Below are 23,676 nucleotides of genomic sequence, written 5' to 3'. Positions count from 1 at the left end.
ACCACCGTGGTAGCATACATTAACCACATGGGTGGAAACAAATCGACATCATGTGACAATCTGGCTAATACAATTTGGCAATGGTGTATCCAGAGAGATATTTGGATATCAGCCACTTACCTACCAGGAAGACTAAATTTAGTGGCAGACACCAGGTCACGCAAATTTAATAAAAACACCGAATGGATGTTGAATAAAAAAGTATTTGCTGATATTACAGCAAAATATGGAACACCAGATATCGATCTATTCGCATCCAGACTTAACCACCAGTTATCAAATTATGTTTCATGGGAACCAGACCCTGGGGCAGCGGCGACAGATGCATTTTCGCTGCACTGGGGGGGGGGGGAATTGTTTATTTATGCATTCCCTCCTTTCTGCCTCATCAATCGGGTATTAAGGAAAATACAACCGATTGGCCTACTCAACCATGGTTCCCAGTGGTATTAAACATGGTATTAGAACCATGGATCACCATCACACATAGACCAGATTTATTGCTACATCCCGTAACAAGGGATAGCCACCCATGCCATAAACATTTGAACTTATTAATTTGTAGAATTATAAAAACACCTCTACTACAACTGGGACTGATGGACCGAACAGTGAACATGATCTCGGCGGCCCAAAGACAGTCAACCAAAAAACAGTATCTGGTCTATATCAGGAAGTGGGCGATGCACTGCCATAAAAACAATATCACCTACAGAGACATGAACATCCCGTCTGTTCTGGAATATCTGGCAGGCCTCCACTATGATGAGGGGCTCAGTTACAGTGCCATCAACTGCGCCAGAAGTGCCCTATCGACTTACCTATGGCAGGGGACAGAGCGTTACTCTGTTGGGACTCACCCACTGGTAACAAAACTTATGAGGGGAATTTTAATACTAATCCCCCAAGAACCAGGTACTCCCAAATATGGGATGTAATTATTATCCTGAAGATGCTCAGGAATTGGTCTCCAGCAACAGCTCTGTCCCTACACAGACTGACATTAAAAACAGTCATGCTAATGGCATTGGTCACGGCACAGAGGGTACAGTCACTGCATAAACTAAGACTGGACAACATGACTTACTCCACAGAAAATATTACGTTTCATATCTATGAGTTAGTAAGCAGAACAGACAGGGATCAGCAGGCCTCAATATACAATTTAGGTCATACCCAACAGATGACCGTCTGTGTATAGTAAGACATCTGTCGTTATACATGGAGAAAACGAAAATCCTAAGAGGCAATGAGAAGGCACTTTTTGGTCAGCCACTAGCAACCACACAAAAGAGTGACGGTCCAGACCATCTCAAGATGGCTGAAACAGGTGCTAACACAGGCTGGGGTGGATATTAATATTTTAAATCTCATTCCACCAGGGCTGCAGCTACATCGGCAGCGATACAGTTGGATGTCCCAACGGACCAAATCCTCAAGGCAGCAGGATGGTCTGGGGGGGAAGAAAAAAAAACATTCCAATTATTTTACAATAAACCAGTAATGAAACCTGGAACGTTTGCAGAAACAATTTTAAGTTCTGTAAATTAATTTAAACCCATAAAAAGGGGTTATAAATTTGTGTTAATAAATTTTATGATTTCAATGTCGAATTCATGTCCAAATTATGTTAACACAATTCCTCCTACAGTCATCAAGGCAGACGTGATGCATGGACTCGTTTCCACGGCATGAAATCACAGAGCTTTAAAATCTTCACGTAGTCACTCACGTGACTCCGAAGTAAAATAGTAAGATTAAACGAGAACTTACCAGTTTGAAGTTTGATCTATATTTTATGAGGAGTTACGATGAGGGATTACGTGCCCTCCACTCCCACCTTTGATCATATACTTAACTGGTATCTCTTCTCTAATCTTACTATGTTTAGTCATTACAGTTATCTGTGATTTCACACCGCTGCTTTGAAGAATGACACGCATGCGTCGTGGCGGGCTTCTTCACGTAATCCCTCATCGTAACTCCTCATAAAATACAGATCAAACTTCAAACTGGTAAGTTCTCGTTTAATCTTACTATTAATAAGCAGTGATTACAGTTATTAACGCCCCAGCCTCCAAACAGACAGGCAGCACATTGTTTGCACATTCTCAGCGGCAATCCAAACACAGATGCCCAAATGCACAGCACATTTATCAAATTGCCAGTGTGGAATGACTGGAAGCTTGAAAAAGCACAATGAAGCAATGATGGGAGCCTTTGGTGTTTCCTCCTCAAAGCAGTTAGAGATCGAGATGCGTGAGACTGCAGATACTCAAATCTGGAGCAAAAAGCCAATTGCTGAAGGAACTCAGCGGGTCAAGCAGGTCGTGATGCTGGGTCTTGACCCGAAACACTGACCACCCTTTGCCTCCACAGAAGATGCTTCACCTACTGGGTTCATCCAGCAGTTTTGCTGAAAGAAATTAGGTCTGTTGCACCAATGAGCAGGTGCATGCTTTTAATTGTGAAACATAAAAAATAGGTGGAGTAGGCCATTCAACCCTTTGAGCCAGCACCGCCATTCAATATGATCATGGCTGATCATCCAAAATAAGTATCCCGTTCTCTATTTTTCCCTATATCCCCTGATTCCGTGATATAAAGGTCAAAATAAAGGTGATTTAATTTCTTTCTTTGCAGAATGTTGGTATTGCAGAAAAATGTAGTATCCATTGCTCAGCTGCTGCCTCACAGTACCGGTGGCCCAGGTTCAATCCTGACTCCAGTGCCATTTATGTGAAGCTTGCCGTGACCACAATGATTTCCTTTGGGTACTCACATCCCAGACATGTGGGTTGTGCTAGTGTATTGGACACTGTACATTGTCCCAACTCTGTGGGTAAGTGGTAGAATATGAGGGGGAATTAATGGGACTGTGGGGGAAAGAAATCAACGTAAATAGATGCTTGATGGCAGACGATGTTTCCGGTTGGACCGGTTTCCATGCTGCATGACTCGATGGCTGATTGTCTATTAGACAAAGAGTGGAAAGTTGGCTTCTTGAGACGCGTGGGCTTTCTCTGGTTTCCTCCCACATTCCAAAGACAGGCAGGTTTGTAGGTTAGGTACACAAAATTGCTGGGGAAACTCAGCGGGTGCAGCAGCATCTATGGAGCGAAGGAAATAGGCGACGTTTCGGGCCGAAACCCTTCTTCAGACTGATGGGGGGTGGGGAAAGAAAGAAGGAAAAGGGGAGGAGGAGGAGGAGCCCGAGGGCGGGCGGATGGGAGGGTGGGAGGAGACAGCTAGAGGGTTAAGGAAGGGGAGGAGACAGCACGGGCTAGCCAAATTGGGAGAATTCAATGTTAATGCCATAAGGACGCAAGGACCCCAGTAGGTTAATTGGCTTCTGTAAATTGTAAATCGTTCCTAATATGTAGGATAGTGCGAGTGTATAGGATGATCGCTGGTCAATGAAGACTTGGTGGTCTGAAGGGCCTCTTTCTGTGCAGGTATCTCTAAAGTCTAAAGAAGGTGAGGATGCTGTGCAGATTGGAGGAGGATTTCCTGGTTGTTGGGTTCCCATATCCTTACTGTTGGAGAAGCCTTGACAAGTTCTTATTGTAGGTGCATTTGGAGGGTGCAAATGTTTGGGATGATGAATATGGTGTCAATCTGCTTCATCCAGCAGCGTCAACCTTCCATTAACTAAATTAAGTATTTGGTTTCAAAAATTCAGTGGTGCTGTTTAAGGACAAACCTACATCATTGAATAAACCTGTTGACCATCTTTCCTTTAAGTAGTAAATGAATCCCGTTGAAGAAAAGACAATAGGGAGATTACCTTTGTGTCTAACGGATTACTATAACGATAAAACACAAAGTGCTGGAGGAACTCAGCTGGTCAGGCAACATATGTGGAGGGAATGTACAGACGATGTTTCTGGACGGGACCCTGAAATATTGTCCAAAATGTTTCCATGATGTTTCCTGACCCGCTGAGTTACTCCAGCACTTCACGTTTTGCTCATAATTCCAACATCTGCAGCACCTTGTGCCTACTGTAAGGAGAAAGTCATGTTGATTAAATTAAAAGTTTTATATTTGGATCAATAAAGATCTTTAAGGATTGATCAATAATCGTGATATTTAGAGTCTGCATTGCTAACGATAACTGGATAAAGCATTGGGCCAAAGGACCTGCTTCCACGCTGTAGGACTCTTTGACTCCTAGGTATTTATATTTAGCAGTGTCAATCCATCAGGGAGTCAAGGTGTGCTTTGGATGCTTGAGAATTCCACAGCATTATTCAACAAACATTGCATTTGCACAGATCTTTTATTTTTAAAAAGTTTAATTTTCTGGTGCAAGACCCAAAATACAAAGGAAACCAATAGAACTCAGCTCCATAGGAGATGGGTTACTTGCTTGTATGTCATTGCCTGGGAAATGGTGACCGGTGCCTCTGAAATGGGGCACCTTGCATCCATTTGGGTTTAACTTCAGAATCATTCTGAGAAACCACTTCCAACAAAGTACCCTGAAGCTGTGTCTATTTACACTGTGCCACAGAGCTGCAACAGTTATCAGCTGTCTGACAACAGAGATGTAAGATAAATACGGTTTAAACCATTTGCATTGATTTGAAGTAGGTCTAAAAAGTACAACAGGAGCATGGTATCTCCTCTAACCACAACAAGGCTGGGAGGGACAAAGGTGCTATTGTGGGGTCTAAAGAAACATTGATTTTCCACTTAAACAAGTCAATGCATCGTGATATCGAAACAATTATGAAATGAGTCACACAGTTTTGATGCTTTCAAAGACGTCAATGCATCTTTATGATATTATAACAATAATGAAATGAGTCACAGTTATAACGCATTTAGTTCCAAAAGCCACGGAACGACCTGGAAAATAAACCTACTGATAAAACAAAAAAGTAAACTTCCCATATTTTCCTACGATACAGGAGGAGGCCAATTTAGACCACTGAGTCTATGCCAACTAACAGGAATTCCGAGCAAAAAACAATGTGCTGGAGGAACTCAGCGGCTCAGGCAGCTTCTGTGGAGTGAATGACCAGACAGATTTTCCGATTAGGACCCTTTTCAGACTCGACTCTGCAGTCTCTTACATCTCCATCAGAGGAATTCTATTCCCCACTAACATTTCTCAGCAATCTGCTCTCCCCCTACCCCCTCCAATTCCGAAAAACTGTTCCTGGAGTTACCACTCTCCTCCACACCAAGGTCAATTTATAGAGGCCAGTTGGCCTACTAACCCGCATATATTTAGCATGGGGGAGGAAACCCACACAAGCACAATAAGAACATCCAAACTATACAGAGTGAACCTGGGCCCCATGTCTGTGAACAGCAGCTCTATTAATTGTGCCACTGAACTGCCCACTCTCGATAATTTCTGAAGATTTCATACAGCACAATGCATAATGCATTCTCCTTTCGTATAATGAGTCTTCTGAGAGCCTTTGGCGCACTGTTAAGTTATTAGTTTAGAGATACAGTATGAAAACAGCCCACCAAGTCCATGCCGTTCACTAATCATCCATTCCCACAAATTCCATGCTATCCCACTTTCTAATTCACTCCTTACACACTTGGGGCAATTACAGAGAGGCCAATTACCAAAGACACACGTCTTTGGGATGTGAGAGAAAACTGGAGCACCCACAGGAAAGCCACGTGGTCCCAGGGAGAACATGCAATCTCCACACCAGGGCTGCCAACTCTCACGCTTTGAGCGTGAGAATCACGCCCTCAAGCAAACTCTCACGCCCTCACGCTGATCAGAAATTTCTCACGCTGTGTGGTGAGAAATTCTGTGATCAACAAAAATGTCAAAACTCTGATAAACTGCATGGTCTGCGGGTGTTGGAGAGCCGGGGCTGAGGGAGGGATGGAAGCAGCAGGCGGGTACAGATGCGGGGAGCCGGGACTGGTGAGTTTGCGGGGCTGACGAGTATTTGCGCGGCTAGCGAGTCGCTCGCTGCAGCTTCGGCCATGGTGCACTCCGGACTGTGCGAGTGTCCCGGGCCGTCGGAGGCGTCGGAAGCGCCGCTGCCGCGAGAGTCTCTGTGCTGAAGGGACAGACTCTCAAAGGGAGGTGGGGAGAGAGAGGGGGGAAGGAGACAGGGGGGAGAAAGGGAGGGGGGTGAGAGGAGAGAGACAGAGGAGGGGGTGAATGGAGAGAGAGAAGAGGGAGAGGGGGAAAGAGGTAGGGGAGAGAGAGGGGGAGAGTGAGGTGGAAGAGGGGGGGGTGGTAAAAGAGAGAGGGGAAGAGGGAGAGAAACGGGGGAAAGAGAGAAAGATGGGGGGGGCAAAGAGAAAGAGGAGATAGGGACAGAGGAGAAAGAGAGAGGGGAGAGAGAGCCAGGAGGAGTGAGGTGGGAGGGAGATATGGGGGAGAGAGAGAGAGAGAGCGGTGAGAGACAGAGAGAGAGGGGAGCGAGAGAGGGGAGAGTGTGTGGAGAGGGAGAGGGGGAGATAGAGAGGGAGGGAGACAGAGAGAGAGAGAGGGGTAGAGAGAGGAGAGAGAGAGGGGGGGAGGGAGAGAAGAGGGGGAGGGAGAGAAGAAGAGAGAGGGGGAGAGGGGAGAGAGAGTTAGGGGAAAGAGAGGGGAGAGAGAGGGAGAGGGGGAGAGAGAGGAGAGAGGGGACAAGAGAGAGGGGGAGAGTGAGGTGGGACAGAGAGAGGGGGAAGAGTGAGGGGAAGAGAGGAGAGAGGGGGGGAGAGAGAAGAGAGAGGGAAGGGGAGAGAGTGAGAGGGGGAGACAGGGGGGGAGAGAGGGGTGAGAGGAGAGAGAGAGGGAGAGAGGAGAGAGAGAGGGGGAAGAGAGATGGAGGGGAGAGATAGAGGGGGAGAGGGGGAGGGGGGTTGAGAGGAGAGAGAGTGCATCCTGGAGGACAACCAGTGGCTGCTGGAAGTAAGTACCAAGCACTGGGTAGAAATGGTGGAAGATAGTGGACTTCAAATGGGGGTGGTTGGAGAAAGCATCCTGCTTGCCTGCTAGATTTTCACTTCCTGTAATTGCAGGAAACATTTTCCCGATGTTGGGGGCGTTCAGAACCAGGGGTCACAGTTTAAGAATAAAGGGAGGGCCAGTTAGGACTGAGATGAGGACAAACTTTTTTCACGCAGAGTTGTGAATCTGTGGAATTCTCTGCCACAGAAGGCAGTGGAGGCCAATTCATTGGATGTTTTCAAGAGAGAGTTTTACATTTAGTTCTTGGGGCTAACAACATCAAGGGATATGGGGGAAAAACAGGAACTGATTTTAGATGAATAGCCATGATCATATTGAATGGCAGTGCTGGCTCGAAGGGCCGATGGCCTATTTCTGCACCTATTTTCTATGCTTGAGTATATGGCAATAAAACGCAATCACTTGATTTTGAAGCATTCATGCATGGTGGAGGTATAATGTAGTCATAGAGAGATAAAGTGTGAAAACAGGCCCTTCGTCGCAACTTGTCCCAGCTATGTTACCTGCTTTTGGTCCATAGCTCCAAACCTGTCCTATCCATGTATCAGTCTAACTTTTTCTTAAATGTTGGGATGTTCCCTGCCTCAAATACCTCCTCTGGCAGCTTGTTCCATACACCCATCACCCTTTGTGTGGATAAAGTTACCCCATAAAAAGTTCCCTCTTAAAAATACTTCATATAAAAAACATTGAAATCATACTTCTACAGTGCACTAAAACATGATTTTAACACATCAAATTTCAAAAAGTTCCTACCCTTGGAGGGGGACCCCCTTCTTCCACACCCTCTCCCCACTCGGTTGCTCCACTCCCTCACCGGGTACCCCCAAGGCCAGTGATCAGTGATCGCACAGCCTCCCCCCTTTCAAAAACTCTCCAATCCAATTTAAAGCATATATATTATATTCAAGTGTAAGTTAAAAGACTCGCTGCAGTATGCACCATATTGCACAATTCCAATGGGAGGGGGACACCCTCCTCCCACCAACCCCCCCCCCCCCCCCACGGTTGCTATGCTCCCTCGGACTTGGTCTCTCGCAATTTCTCACTCCCAACTCTCACCCAATGTTGGCAGCCCTGCCACACAGACAACGCCCGAGTTCAGGATCAGCAGCTCTACCAGCTGTGCCACTGTACCGCTTTATTGTGCCCACTGTGCTGTAATTTAAAAAAGATAAAAAGGATTGCATCAAACCATACTCTCAAAATGACTGACCACCCACTGCACTTTACAGGAGCTTACTGATGTTATTACTTTGGACTGACATCATATGCACTCTCTCTGCTGTGCTGATCAACGTCGTTCAAATGGCTTCAAGTCTGTTCAGCTGTGGAAAATTATTTGAAAGAGTTTACAGAAAGAATGAGATGTGATATGATCAGTGATGCAGATGCACCAGCCAGTCATCAGGAAATAAAGCATGACAGTCTAATTTTGCATTGGCAAGGAAATGAGGCATGAGGCACAAAGGAAATGGTAACTGATGAGATTGGAAAAAAATCAGTCCCAAAAGGTTTAATAAGGAAACAGCATTTATGCAATAAAACCAGAACAAGATGCTTTGCAGATTAAATCCATCTGAATTCAACCGTCACATTTTTACTTCGCTACTGCATTTATTAAAAATAATCAAATTCAGCATTAATTATTTTGTTATCAACCATAAAATGAATTATTAGTAACACAGAACAGTACAGCACAAGAATAGGCCTTCTGACCTACAACGTCTGTGCCAAACATGAGGCCATGTTGAACTAATCTCCCCTGGCTGCACGTGATCCATATCCCTTCATTCCCTGCTTATCCATGTGCCTATCTAAAAGCCTCTTAAACCACCTTTGTATTCACCTGCATTGCCACCCTGGAAAATGCATTCCAGACACCCACAACTCGTTGTCTAAATAAAAATGTTACCCCCTGCATCTCCTTTAAATTTTGCCCCTCTCACCTGAAAGCTATGCTCTCTATTTGATATTTCCATGCTGTGAAAAGGGTTCAGACTGTCTACTCTATCCACGCTATTTATAAGTTGATATATTCCCTTCAACCTCCAACCATGAAGACCAGACAGAAGTGGTCCAGACTGCATAAGTGTAACCATAAAGATATAGACTAGCAGAGACTAGAACGTTTCATGGCCAAAAGGGTTCTGTGCTCAATTAGTTAATGGGAGTCAGATGGATAGTGGAAGAGCTAAAATTACACACAGCAACAACAACAAAAAATCTGTGCTGGGAAGCAGCAGCTGAGGTCATCGATTGATTCCCTTGTAAAGAAAAACATCTGCAAACTAGCGACGAGGAAAAAACTTGATCCGTCCACAATCAATTGAAATGGACAAACATTGTTCAGGCTCATCCATCAATGTCAATCAATCATTTCGTTGAAGTAGCTGTAGAAATAAATCTAAAGTTGAACTTCAGTTGCAAGTTTGCATCTAACCATTTCATCAAGCACTTCAAACAGAATATTTCAGCAATGTTTCAGTGAAAAAGGGAAAATATGGTATCCAGTTTGCATGTACCATGAACCAAATGTAATTAAATGCAAATGTCAGTGATAGAAAGAGGGAAAGTACATGCCCAGACATCTAGGAAGGTTTCCTATTGAGTCAGCCCAAGATATTAGCATTAGGCAAGGGAACTAGGTTTCATATATCAAGCCAAAACAAGAACATTGCATCAGCATTACGTGCTTCGATGCTTCAGAATGACCATAAACACCTAATTATCACTTTCTAGTACAGTCTCCAACAACATATACATACCTGGAATAAAGCTGTGCTTAACATTAGATGAAATGGGGGGGGGGGGGGTATTCGTGAAAGTGCACAAAGGTCGACCACACAATAACATTGGCAGGAAAAGTCACCATGGGCCATTTGAACACATATTTTGATGGACATAACATGTCTGACATCTGCAAACCAGACCATCGTCTTCACACTGTCCATATTGTATAGACAAAGCAGCAATCCTTGAGCAACACATATAAGAGATTAATACTTCCTCAATGTGTGCAAGACACGCGTTGATACAATTCAAGGTGGTTCACAGAGTTCATATGTCAAAAGATACGTTACCTCGTTTTTATGGTCATATAAATCCTACCTGTGACAGATGTAACTCCGAAGTGGCCTCACTGACCCATATGTTTTGGTCCTGCTAGGTACTATATTAGGTATTGATTTACAACCTCATCCTATTACTGCAATATTTGGGCTACCAATGTTAGATTCTATTCATTTGTCCCATTCCGCCCATCGGTTGATTGCTTTTACCACATTAATTGCCAGAAGATCTATTTTATTTAAATGGAAAGACTCTAACCCTCCGACCACACTCCATTGGTACTCTGAAACGATATCATGTTTAAATTTAGAAAAAATTAGGAGTGACATTGTTGAACCCTTGGTTACATTTGATAGGACTTGGGGAAGATTAATTCAACATTTTCACACAACATAAATTGGCCCCTCTCCAACCGTTATAAAAAATATTTTACCTTTATATGGTGAAACGGACTTGACGGCAAACAGGGACTTAAATTGTTGAAATTCTTTGCAGCCCAGATTCTGTTTTGCTTTAATTTTTTTTTTTCCAGTTTGGGGGGGGTTTCATTTTTTCTCTTTTTTTTCTTCTTTTTTTCTTTTTATCTTTTTATCTTTTTGTTTATTTATATATAGGTTTTCTTTTAAACATTTAACTATATTTACATAGAGACCGGGAGGTCTATATTCAATGTGTATTTTGACACTGGACTCATATTTAGGTTATACCTGTTATTAATGTAATCCTTATCCCTATGTATCAATATCATTGTTATGTTTATCATTATTTTTTTTTTTGTTGTTTTGTTTTTGAAAAAAAAGCTAATAAAAAGATTTTAAAAGAAAGAAAAAGATTCAAGAGAGATTCAAGAGACAGTTATTGTTACATGCACCAATTGGTACAATGAAATTTGGGGTCAACATACAGCCATACGAATAAAAAAAAGAACAAAACACGATAGTATTTTAACATAAACATCCCCTGCACAGCGGAATCAAAGTTACCTACTGTGAGGGAAGGCCCAAAGTTCAGTCATCCTCCTCTTTGATGTTCTTTGATGTACACACGTGGTCGGGGCCACCCGAGCCCGCGCAGCCCTCCTCAGTCACCGCTACGTGTGGCCCCGATGCTCAGGCCCTCTCGCCGGGATGATGGAACTCTGACGTCGGAACGGGAGAACAACGTCGGCGGCTTGGACCTCCAAATCGGCCACTTCCTACCAGAGTCCGCGGCTCCAGAAGTCCACAGGCCGCGCCGAGCGGAGACCCACGCTGGCGGCCCTTGGCAAAGGGTCCCAGGGCACCGCAATGTTGAAGTCAGCACCGCCCGCGCTGGAAGCTCTTCAAGCCACAGCACCGCGATGTTGTTGCAGCAGGCCCAGCACTCCTGAGCTTCCAATGGCGATCCCAGGTGAGGCATTACCCGCTCCGCGATGTATCCAGCGCTGCTCTGCTGCTGCTGGAGCTCTGGTCCGGTGCCCGGCAGGAAAGGCCGCGCCAATCCAGTTGGTAGGCCGCGAGGAGGAGGGGGAGGGGGGGCGAGGACGCGACTCAGTGAATAGTTGCATCCTCGCCAGGAGGCGATTGGGAGATGGTTTCCCCCTTACCCTACCCCCCACCCCCACATAGAAAAACTATAGAAACATCCTCAACATACTTTTAAACAAATTAAAAAATATAAAAAAGATGGAAAAAGCAGAGACTGTAGGCGAGGCAGCCTTCATGCGGCGCCCCTAATGGTTAAATTTATAAGATGAAGCATTTCCAAAATAGGCAAATTCAAACTCAAAATTTAACAGTTAACCAGGAACCCTGTATCATCCAAATTCAGCTCCTATGCATTTCTTGATGTCTGCAATTATGAATGTCGGCATCCTCTGAAGCCATCAAGTTGCACCAGATGGAGAACTTTGGGTAACCACAACCCTTTGTGGCAATCTAGCTCAGACACAGCATTCTTGCTGAGAGTCAGCAAGTTGCTAATTGACCCACTGAGTTACTCCAGCACTTTGTATCTATCTAAGGAAGTAAGTTTATTGGCCAAGTATTCACATACAAGGAATTTGCCTTGGTGCTCCGCCCACAAGTAACATGACATACAGTGACAGTTATGAATGACTCAGAAAACACTAAACATTAATAATAATAAGACATTAATGATAAAACACCATTGATCAAGCATGTGAACCAACAAAATACCAGATCAAAGGGAGGCTACACATTTTTGGTTATTGAGCAGAGCAACTATTCGTGGATAAAAACTGTTTTTATGTCTGGCTGTGGCAGCTTTGACAATCCATAGTCGCCTTCCAGAGGGAAGTGATTGAAAGAGTTTGTGGCCAGGGTGAGAGGGGTCAGAGATGATCTTGCCCACTCGCTTCATGGCCCTTGCAGTGTACAGTTCATCAATGGGGAAGGTTGCAGCCAATAACCTTCTCAGCTGATCGGACGATTCGCTGCAGCCTCCAGGTGCCGTGCTTGGTGGCTGAGCCAAACCAGACCATGATGGAGAAGGTGAGAACAGACTCTACGATGGCCATGTAGAATTGGACCATCATTGCCTGTGGCAGATTGTGCTTCCTCAGCTGCCGTAGGAAGTACATCCTCTGTTGTGCCTTTTTGACTGTGGAGTTGATGGTAGCCCCCCACTTAAGGTCCTTGGAGATGATGGTTCCCAGGAACTTAAAAGACTCCACAGATGTGACTGTGGTGTTGTTGATGGTGAGTGGGGTGAGGGGAGGGGGAACTCTCCTAAAGTCTACAATCAATTCCACTGTCTTAAGAGCATTGAGCTCTAGGTTGTTGCGATGGCACCAGGATACCAGCTGTGTCACTTCCTGTCTGTAGGCAGATTCCTCCCCATCCTGGGTCAGTCCAATCAGGGTTGTCATCCGCAAACCTGAGAAGCTTGACAGAGGTGCCTGTGGAGGTGCAGTCGTTGGTGTAGAGAGAGTAGAGGAGAGGAGAGAGTACGCATCCTTGCGGTGCTCCTATGCTGAGCGTCTGCGGGTCCGAGATGTGCTTTCCCAGCCTCACATGCTGCTTCCTGTCTGTCAAGAAGTTGGTGATCCACTGACAGAGGGGTTCAGGCACAGTCAGCTCGGAAAGATTGGAAAGTTTGGAGTGTGGTAGCTCTGGCACAATGGTGTGGAATGCAGAGCTAAGATCAACAAACAGGATCCTCGCAAAGGTTCCCTGGCGGTCTAGGTGCTGTCGGATGAAGTGCAGGCCCAGGTTGACTGCATCATCCACAGATCTATTGGCCCGATATGCAAACTGCAGAGGGTCCAGCAGGGAGTTTGTGATATTTTTCAGCTTGGCCAGCACAAGCCTTTCGAGTGTCTTCATGTCTGCAGAGGTCAGTGCAACACGCCTTTAGTCATTAAGACAAGCAATCCTTGCCTTTTGGGGTACAGGGACAATAGTGGAGACTTTGAAGCAGGCAGGAACAGTACATGTTTGCAGGGACTGGTTAAAAATGTCTGTATAGACCGGTGCCAGCTGTTTGGCACAAAGCTTAAGAGTAGAGGGGGAAACATGGTCAGGTCCTGGAGATTTCCGCTTCTTTTGTCCTCTGAAAAGCCTCTCCACCTCCTCTATTTTTGTTGTTGATATTGGATAAGTGATGTTGTGCTGCACAGAGGGTGTGGATGATTGGGTGTGAAATGGTGGTTGGAGGGGAGTGGGTGGAGAAAGGCCCAGTCTTTGCAGACTGAGGTCAGGCTGTGAGTGGGTCTGAAGTGTTGGCTGGGGTGGGAAATGGTCTAGTCTTTTCATCCTGGAATCTTGCCTTAAGTAGGTGAGAAGTGGTGAATGGGAAGGAAAGGGTGCAGGGTCCATTCTTTGTGGACTGGGTCTGGCTGTGTGGGGTAGGGGGGGGGGGGGGTACCAGGGTTATGTTTCTGATTTTCAGACCTGCAATAAAACTCATTTAGGTCGTTGGTCAGCTGACGATTGTCCAAAGAGCGGGGGGCTTTCCTCTTGTAGCTGGTAATTTCTTGCAAGCCCTTCCAAACTGAAGAAGAGTCACCAGCTGAGAACTTACTCCTCAACTTCTCAGAGTACCTTTCCTTGGCAGCTCTTATTCCTCTTCTCAGCTTGTACTTGGCTGCCTGTAGAGGTCTGCATCCCCGCTCCTGTAGGCCTTCTCTTTGTACAGTTGGAGCTGTCTGAGTTCTGCAGTGAACCAGGGCTTGTTGTTGTTGAACCATGTCCTGGTCTTAGTTGGAATGCAACTGTCCTCGCAAAAGCTGACATATGATGATACAATGTCCGTATACTCATCAAGGCTCATGGTTGCTTCCCTGAACACATTCCAATCCGTGCAGTCAAAGCAGGATTGTAGGTTCTCAATGCCCTCGCTTGTCCACCTTAAAACAATCCAAGTTTGCCCAATCTCTCCTTTGGTAATACTATCTAATTCAGGCAGCCTCGTGGTTAACCTCTTCTGCACACTCTCCATTGTCTCCACCTCCTTTTTATGATGGAGTGACCAAAACTGCGGCAATACTCGAAATGCAACCAAACTACAAAGTTTTATAAAGCTGCATCATTCCCCAATGCTTATACTTAATACCCCAAACGATGAACCGACCGACATACCTTCTCTACCACTTTATCTACTTGTGTTGGTACTTTCAGGGAGCCATGGACTTGAATCTCAAGTCCCTCTTACATCATTGCTGTCGGGTCTTAACTGCAAACTTCCCCCTTACATTTCAACTCCACATATAGTTTAGAGATACATCATGGAAACAGGCCTTTCGGCCCACTGAATCCGCGCTGACCAAGGGGCAATTTTATCCTACACAGCAGGGGCAATTTTACATAAGCCAAGTAGCCTACAAACCTGTGCCTCTTTGGAGAGTGGGAGGAAACCGGTGCACCGAGAGAAAATCCAAACTCTGAACAGACAGCAACCATAGTCAGGATCAAACCCGGGCTTCTGGCGCTGTAAGGCAGCAACTCTACCGCTGCTCCAGCATGACTGACATTATGTACTATTGTGACAAAAGTGATACAAATTGCACTGGGTGCTCAGGCATTTAGATATAATTTTAGATATAATTTATTGCCACACAACCAGGGTCGGTGGAATTTGGGTTGTCAGCAGCAGTACAATAATAAAGAACACACAATAAAACTGTAACACAAACATCCACCACAGAATTCATCACTGTGGTTGAAGGCACAAAATTTGGCCAGTCCTCCTCCATTTCCCCCCCATGGACAGGACCAGAGTCCAGAGTCAGTCCAGGATCGGCTCTTCCTCACCGGAGACCGCGGCTTTAAGATGGTGTAGGCCGCAGGCCGGCGGTCGAGATTTAAAGACTCCGCCGCAGCCAGAAGCACCGTACACTGCAGGGCCGGCGGTAGAAGCTCCCCTCCAGGGGTGATGGTAAGTCCATGCCGGACCCGCGGTAGAAGTTGGCCGCGGGCCGGCAGTGATGGCTTCTTCTTCCTCCGGGTCCCCCACGAGGGATCTCGGGCTGCAGACGCCGCACCAGCTGGAGCTCTGCAGACCGCGGCTTCAGGCTGCGACTTCAGGCTGCCGGCAGCCCTGGGCCAGCGAAACGGAGCGCTCCCCTCCAGCGAGGGCTCACCCGCTCCACAACGAGAGTCCACGCTGCGCCCGCCGCTGAAGCCCCGGGCGTGTCTCCGGGAAAGGCCGCGCCGATCCTTGATGTTAGGCAACGGGGGAGGCGACCTGGAAAAACTCGCCTCTCCATGGAGGAGGCGACCAAAGCGGTTTCCCCCTCACCCCCCCCACACCACCCCCCACACAAAACACACAAAGGAACATTAAACACATACTTTAAAACATACTAAAAAATAAAAAAAGGTTATAAAAAAGGAAATAAAAAAATGTCTTCATTAATATAGAGAGTAACAATCAAGAAACTACCTCCAGGGTCTAAAAATAAATCTTAATTCTAGTCATTAAATTAGTTAAATTTTGTGAAAGAAAATGTCATCAATTATCACACCTTTGCTGCCATGTGCGAAGAAATGGTGGTTGACTGCCTTCACATACTTCTGATATCGATTCACCAACTCAGAAATCCCAATGGTCTGGCATTTGGCTCGCTATCTGCTATCCACTCATTGGGGCCCCAGTTCTCATACACCCTCGCTGGTCCACCTTTTCGTTGTTCTGACCACAGGCTTAGCAGCTTTTAGTTTCTGCCTGTAGGTTGGAATAAGGTGAACTATGCAATGATCAGAGAGACCCAGACCCGCCCGGGGAACAGAACGATATGCATTCTTGATTGCCGTATAACAGTGATCGAGTGTTCTCTCCCCTCTGGTGGGGCAGGTAACTTGAAGTCTGTATTTTGGAAGGTCAAGGCTGAGGTTAGCTTTGTTAAAGTCCCCCAAAACAATGATCATGGAGTCCGGGAAGTCACTCTCTACCCTCATTACCTGGTCAACGAGTTGCATTTGCGCCTCACGTACGCAGGCTTGGGGCGAAATGTAAACTCCAGCGAGAATAAAGGAGTTAAATTCCCTCGGAGAGTAGAAGGGTTTGCAGTGATGAATCTGTGGAATTCATTGCCACAGACGGCTGTGGAGGCCAAGAAGTTGGGTATCTTTAAAGTGGAGATTGATAAGTTCCTGATAAGGAAGGATGTTAAAGGTGATGGGGAGGCAACAGGAGAATGGGGTTGAGAGGGAAAGACAAATCAGCAATTTTAGAATGGCAGAGTAGACAATGCACCAAATTGCCTAATTCTCTCCTATGACATGCACATATGAACTATGCAGTCTGTAGCAGGTATGGTACATATGGCATAGACTCAATAGACTAAATGATCTCTCATACAATTTGTTTATTTTACATGCCTGAAAATTACAAATACAATGTTGAAGAACAAGTACCTAAACCAAGACCTCACAAACGGCAGACAAATTTATTAGCTTATGCATTCTTCTTACGCTTTTGAGTACTCACTCCCTTCGATGGCACATATACTAAAATTGGAACGATACAGAGAAGATTAGCATGGCCTCTGCGCAATGATGAGATGCAAAGCATGTGAAGCATTCCATGTTTTTAGCAGCAGCATAGTGGCGCAGTGGTAGCCTTACAGCGACAGAGACCCGGGTTCAATTCTGACTACGGGTGCTGTCTGTACGGAGTTTGCACATTCTCCCTGTGACTGCCTGGGTTTTCTTCCGGTGTACTGGTTTCGCCCCACATCTCAAAGACGTGCACGTTTGCAGGTTAATTAGCTTCTGTAATTTGTCCCTAGTGTGTAGGATGCAAAACTGGTATAACAAAGAAATAGATAATGAGTGATTGATTGTTGGTTGGCGCGGACTTGATGAGTCGAAGAGCCTAATTCCTTTAACGTAAAACTCTAAAACTGACATTAGCCTTTTGTAGGGTTGGCTCCACTGATGCATGCCAAGGTCCAACACTTTACCCAGAACACACTTTTGTACCTCACAGCATATGGCAGACCATTTGAATGTGGAAGACATACACTCATTGGCACACGGAAACAAAGGATTTTGTTTGCTTGGTCACACTCTCACTTCCAAGTTAGAAGGTCATGGGACTGAGTTCCATTGCAGACTCAACCACATGCCGTTCCTCAACTTTTGCAAGAGACATTGAAATCATTGAATGAATTCCAAAGAATGCACATCACTGTTACAACAGCAAAACAATTATCCCTCTATCAACACCACCCAGTGCAAATCTGGGTCACCGATTTGTTGAGTGCCTTTATGCAGGGCCGGATTTACGTATAAGCTTCACAAGCTTAAGCTTAGGGCATCGAGATCTAGGGGGGCCTCAGCAGGGCTGGATTTACCTACAGGCCTCATAGAATGAAGCCTAGGGCCTCAACATCCAGGGGGCATCCGGCCAATGTGTTTTTCTCCCCAGAGTAAACAAAATCCAGAGGAAAAAAAAAATTGGAGAGCTATCAGCGTTTCCACTTTGACGGAAATTACCCAAAATTTTGGTTCCGGCCGCTGGAAGTTTTGGGGAAAAAATTTGCAACCATCCGCACCTGCGCAGTTGGGGGAAGCAGATGATGCAGTAGCGAAGCAAAATGACGCTGTCTCTCTTCGCGTGCGCAGTGGGCCCGGGCGGGTTCAGATCTCCATTTGCATTCCACATAATCACCTCAATGCCTCGTGTCTACTCCAGGTAAGCAGTGGAATATTGCGTTGCGGGAGTGCCCGTTTCTCTGGGCTGGGGGGATGCTGCGGTGTCTGTGGCGCCGAGATGGAGCCTCGCTGCGTGGGAGGGAGAGAGAGAGGAGGAGGGAGGGGGAGAGAGGGGGGGGGGGTGTGAAAGGGGGAAATGGGGGGTTGACACATAGGGGGGAGAGGGGGGGAGGGGGGGAGAGAGAGAGAGAGAGAGGGGGAGGGGGAGAGAGAGGGGGGGCGAGGGGGGAGAGAGATTGGGAGGGAGAGAGAGGTGGAGGGAGAGGGAGGGGAAGGGAGAGAGGGAAAGGGGGGGGGATTATCTTTAGTGAGATGGCAAAATTAAGGTAGGTTTTAGAGCTATTATATTTTCTCCTCCATATGAATAATATCAAACAATTGGAGCTGCTTTCTTTTCCTTGATAACAATACTGAAAATATGAATTCCATAGTTTGCGACTTTCATTTTGCATCATATTTTAATGTGCACACACTAACACCGTCGAATAGTAACAGGAAATCAAATCAACACAAAACATTTTCTAAAAAAAGGTTTTATTTACTGCAAAAACGCAAAGTTTTTTTTTTTTGAAGTGTTTGCATGCTCCTTTATAACATTTTACATAACATTTTACAGTACAACTTGATTATTAAAACAAGGTCTGCTTCAATTCTTGATTTAAAAAAATGTATACAACAATGAATCCAATCATCCCATTCCAACCACTCATTCTCTTGACTCAACCAAAATTATTTCTGAAATATTGGTCATAAATTCGGTACAAAAATGCTCCAAAATAAGGCTCGGAATGCACCAGTGAGCATCTAAAGCCCCAGAGCTTCCAGGGCCCTGGACCCCGGCCGCATGGGGCTTTGCGCTTGTGATATGCGCTGCATGCACTTATTTCACATACAATTTTTGTAATCCTGCCATGCCACCCCCCTTTTTGAAAAGCTTTGTACGGGCCTGGTGTATAATATTTTTGACACTGTCATAGGCCTTTCTTACATATGCTGTCACAACTCACTGTAATCTCTAAACAACACTTCAGTAATTTCCCTTGCCCTCCATTCCAGAATAATAGTGTTTTAAGCTGATGACTCAACACTAGCACTGGCAATAAATAAAAAGCGCAGCTTTTGGCCTTATCTCATTGGCCACGCTCGGCTGCACATCCATGTTAATGTGGTGGACTCTTCCATCTTCCTCTCGTCGTGGGGGTGGGGGGTTGGGAGGGGCTTCACAAGTGAAATAGCCTAGGGTCTCTCTTCATCTAAATCCGGCCCTGCCTTTATGACAGCAGTAACTCCTCTTCCAATTCTGTTAGTGGTTTTTGCAAGTTCATAAATAATTCTCAATGTACAAATTTGTCCTTAAACACATAATACACAGACAAATAATTTCTGTTCTAGCCCAATAGCCACAGTGACAAAAGAAAATATAGATCTTGCGCATATCACAAGGCCACTCTAATCTTTTACCTTTTACCTGAAGGAGCACCCTTCCAGAAAGTCACCTCTGGTCAAGACCTTCAGCAGGTCACCTGGCTGTATCAGAGTGTTGTACTCAATCTAAAAACAATTTTTGAAAGCAGACTCAAGGCCCCAAGGCAATTGCAGTGTACACCTGACTAAATAAGCTTTCCTTCTGAACTTCAATGCAAAAAGTTAACTGATTCTTTCCACAGAGCTGACTGACCCCTTGTTCAATGCTTAGAGACAGTTATACAGATTGGAAACAGGTCCTTCAGCCCAACTTGTCCATGCCATCAAGATGTATATCTGAGCTGCCTGGTCCTATTTCCCTAAACTTGCCCCATATCCCACTATAGCTTTATCTATTTGTGTATCTAACTAAATACGTTTTTAAATCTAATTGTACCTATCATCAGTTTGTTCCATATACCCCCCACTCTTGGTATAAAAACATTGTCCCTCACATCCCTTTTAAAGATTTCCCCTCTCACTTTAAATCTATAGTTGTAAACGCCTCTAGCCCGAGAGGAAGACTGACCATCCACATTATCTCCCCCCCCCCCCACATGATTTTATGTCACCCCTCAATCTCCTATCTCTAGGCAAAGGAGTTCCAGTCCATCCATTCACTCATGACCTTTTCAAACCAGTGCAGAACTTACACGACAAATGGCAGAACCCCGCAGTGTTGCAGTGCAGAGGGATTATAGGTGCATGGTTCCCTAAAAGTGGTCAATCAGGGGGTCAGTGTGGTGAAGTGTGTCTACAGCTCTACGACGCTATGACTTTTTCCAAAGGCAGCATGAAGTGTAGATGAAGTTGACGGGGAGGAGAGGGTTGGTTTATGTGATGAACTGGGCGGCATTCACAAATCTAGAATTTATTGTGTTGTTGAACAGAGCTGTTGCCAAACCAGGCTGTGAAGTATCCCAATGGGATGGTTTCTATAGTGCATTTGTAGAAGCTGTTGGAAACAGGCCTTGGTCTTCTGAGGAAGTAGAGGCAATAGTGCGCTTTCTTGGCCAAAGCTTTAATATGGCTGGTCCAGAAAAGATTCTCAAAGTTTACTGAACAAGTATTTAAATTTCAGGTTGTTAAACTATTTTTTTTAAAAACCAAGTAGCAGAAAACTGAAATAAAAGGAGAGAACCTTGTTTACAAGCAGCACTTCAATCAATATTGTAGAATAGAATAGAATACGTTTATTGTCATTGCACAATACTGTGCAACGAAATTCCATTGCATCTCCTTTGGTTTAAAAAGAATAAAACACAACAGCCATTGACTCACATATACACAAAATCAGTAAAGAAAATAATAAATAGGTATTAAAAATATTTAAAAAGAATGGTGGCATAGTTCATAATTTCATATGATCATCATGAAATTAGGTGTAATTAGGCGTCGGAGGTTATGGGGAGAAGGCATGAGAGTGGGGTCATGACTGAATGGAGGAGTAGACTTGGTGGGCCGAATGGCCTAATTCTGCTCCTATCATTTATCATTAAAGCGCCTTGAGTATTAGAAAGGCGCTATATAAATCCCATCCATTATTATTATTATTATTATTATTTATGATTATGAATCAGATCAGGGAAAATTTGGAGGTTCTTGAATCAAATCACTCAGTGTACAAGTTCAGGTTCTGAAATTGGACTAGGTTGCCTGGACACTCAAACAAGATGCTGTTGAAGTGGTGCACGTGATGTAAATAAACCAATACCAAAATTACTTTTGCATTGAACTTCTATGTTTTATGTGATGAATCTGACCATTATGTGCCCAACTGGGTTTTAATAAATGTTGCTGTCTTTTCAACTTAATATCAAGTTTCCATTCTGACATCCATTTTAAATGGACAAGAAACAAAATGAATAAGAAACCTCATTTAAAAATGCACATGGTGGGTCCATTTTGGTCACGAACATTAAGTGCAAATGAAGTGTCATGATAGGTTGTGTTCACCTCAGTATTTACTGGTGAGTGAAACCAAATCTGTAGATTTTAATTATAGCAAAGACCAATACACATTATATTCAGTACCCTCAATTAAAGACAAAAACCTCCAATCATTTTCTCCACTTGCCAATTATTAAATAATGCTGAAACATTGCACACATTCTGTTTATAGTGTAGTGAATATGATATCCACACAAATTAAATCTTCCACTTTTCAAACTTCACACTGAACATGGAATTTTGCTTTTACGAGGAATAGAATTTAGAGATTGAGGACTTTTATTTGGATTCAATACTTAATAAATGGGAAAGGTCCTAGCATTACAATTTCATTTGTAATCAGCCAAAACCTGACGTGCGTCATGGTATAATATTGCTATAAAAACCAGACTGTTCTTCAGAGAGTTATCTACATTTACCTCTCAGACCGAGGAAATTCAGAACTCCTGTTCCAACACATGTCTGATTTCTCCTGTCATTCTCACTGCAAAGAGCATATAAGTCCTTAAAGTCCTACTGCTTCCCAAGAGTCAAGGTGAAGATTGTACCAGTTAAACATTGTTTACCAGTTAGCCTGACATCAGTGGTGGGGAACATGCTGGAGTTGATTATCAAAGATGTAATCGCTGCACATTAGGCTAGCAGTAACAGGGTCGGTCCAAGTCAGCATGGATTTACGAAGGGGAAATCATGCTTGAAAAATCTTCTGGAATTTTTTGAGGATGTAACAAGTAAAATGGAAAGTAAACAAGTAAAGCTGGACTTTCAGAAAGCCTTTGATAAGGTCCCACACAGGAGATGATTGGGCAAAATTAGAGCACATGGTATTGGGGGTAGGGTATTGACATAGATAGAAAATTGGTTGGCAGACAGGAAACAAAGATTAACGGGTCCCTTTCAGAATGGCAGGCGTGGGGTGCCGCAAGGCTCGGTGCTGGGACCGCAGCTATTTACAATATACATTCATTATTTATTATAGATTTAAAAGTAACGTAAGCAAATTTGCAGATGACACAAAGCTGGAGGCAGTGTGAACTGTGAAAAGGATGCTATAAGGATGCAGGGTGACTTCAACAGGTTGGGTGAATGGGCAGATGATTGGCACATCATAATCGTAATCATACTTTATTAGCCAAGTATGGTGTGCAACATACAAGGAAGATTGTTTTAGACAATAGACAATAGACAATAGGTGCAGGAGTAGGACATTTGGCCCTTCAAGCCAGCACCGCCTTTCAATGTGATCATGGCTGATCATCCCCAATCAGTACCCCGTTCCTGCCTTCTCCCCATATCCCATGACTCCGCTATTTTTAAGAGCCCTATCTTGCTCTCTCTTGAAAGCATCCAGAGAACCTGCCTCCACCGCCCTCTGAGGCAGAGAATTCCACAGACTCACCACTGTGTGAAAAAGTGTTTTCTCGTCTCCGTTCTAAATGGCTTACTCCTTATTCTTAAACTGTGGCCCCTGGTTCTGGACTCCCCCAACATCGGGAACATGTTTCCTGCCTCTAGTGTGTCCAAGCCCTTAACAATCTTATATATTTCAATGAGATTCCCTCTCATCCTTCTAAACTCCAGAATGTACAAATCTAGCTGCTCCATTCTCTCACCATATGACAGTCCCGCCATCCCGGGAATTAACCTTGTAAACATACGCTGCACTCCCTCAATAGCAAGAATGTCCTTGCTCAAATGAGGGGACCAAAACTGCAAAACTGTGGTCTCACTAGGGCTCTGTACAACTGCAGAAGGACCTCTTTGCTCCTATATTCAATTCTTCTTGTTATAAAGGCCAACATGCCATTTACTTTCTTCACTGCCTGTTGTACCTGCATGCTTACTTTCATAGACTGATGTATAAGGACCCCCAGATCACGTTGTACTTCCCCTTTTCCCAACTTGACGCCATTTAGATAGTGTTCAAGAAGGAACTGCAGATGCTGGAAAATCGAAGGTACACAAAAATGCTGGAGAAACTCAGCGGGTGCAGCAGCATCTATGGAGCGAAGGAAATAGGTAACGTTTCGGGCCGAAACCCTTCTTCAGTCTTCTTCAGACTTCTTCAGTCTGAAGAAGGGT

The 23,676-nt window shown here is 44.7% G+C and overlaps 1 protein-coding gene and 1 non-coding gene across 5 annotated transcripts in view; one reads left to right on the top strand and one right to left on the bottom strand.

Annotated features, from left to right (window-relative positions):
* The window catches only part of tns3 (tensin 3), a 453,833-nt gene that overhangs the window by 394,900 nt on the left and 35,257 nt on the right, over window positions 1–23,676 (bottom strand). The window lies entirely within an intron of this gene.
* LOC116970551 lies at window positions 16,944–17,055 on the top strand. Its single transcript, XR_004411179.1, has one exon. It is a non-coding gene; the product is annotated as a U6 spliceosomal RNA (small nuclear RNA).

The sequence above is a fragment of the Amblyraja radiata genome, chromosome 2, assembly GCF_010909765.2.
Source record: "Amblyraja radiata isolate CabotCenter1 chromosome 2, sAmbRad1.1.pri, whole genome shotgun sequence".
In the NCBI taxonomy this organism is placed as follows: Eukaryota; Metazoa; Chordata; class Chondrichthyes; order Rajiformes; family Rajidae; genus Amblyraja; species Amblyraja radiata.
This window is presented reverse-complemented; position numbering and strand designations above follow the sequence as displayed.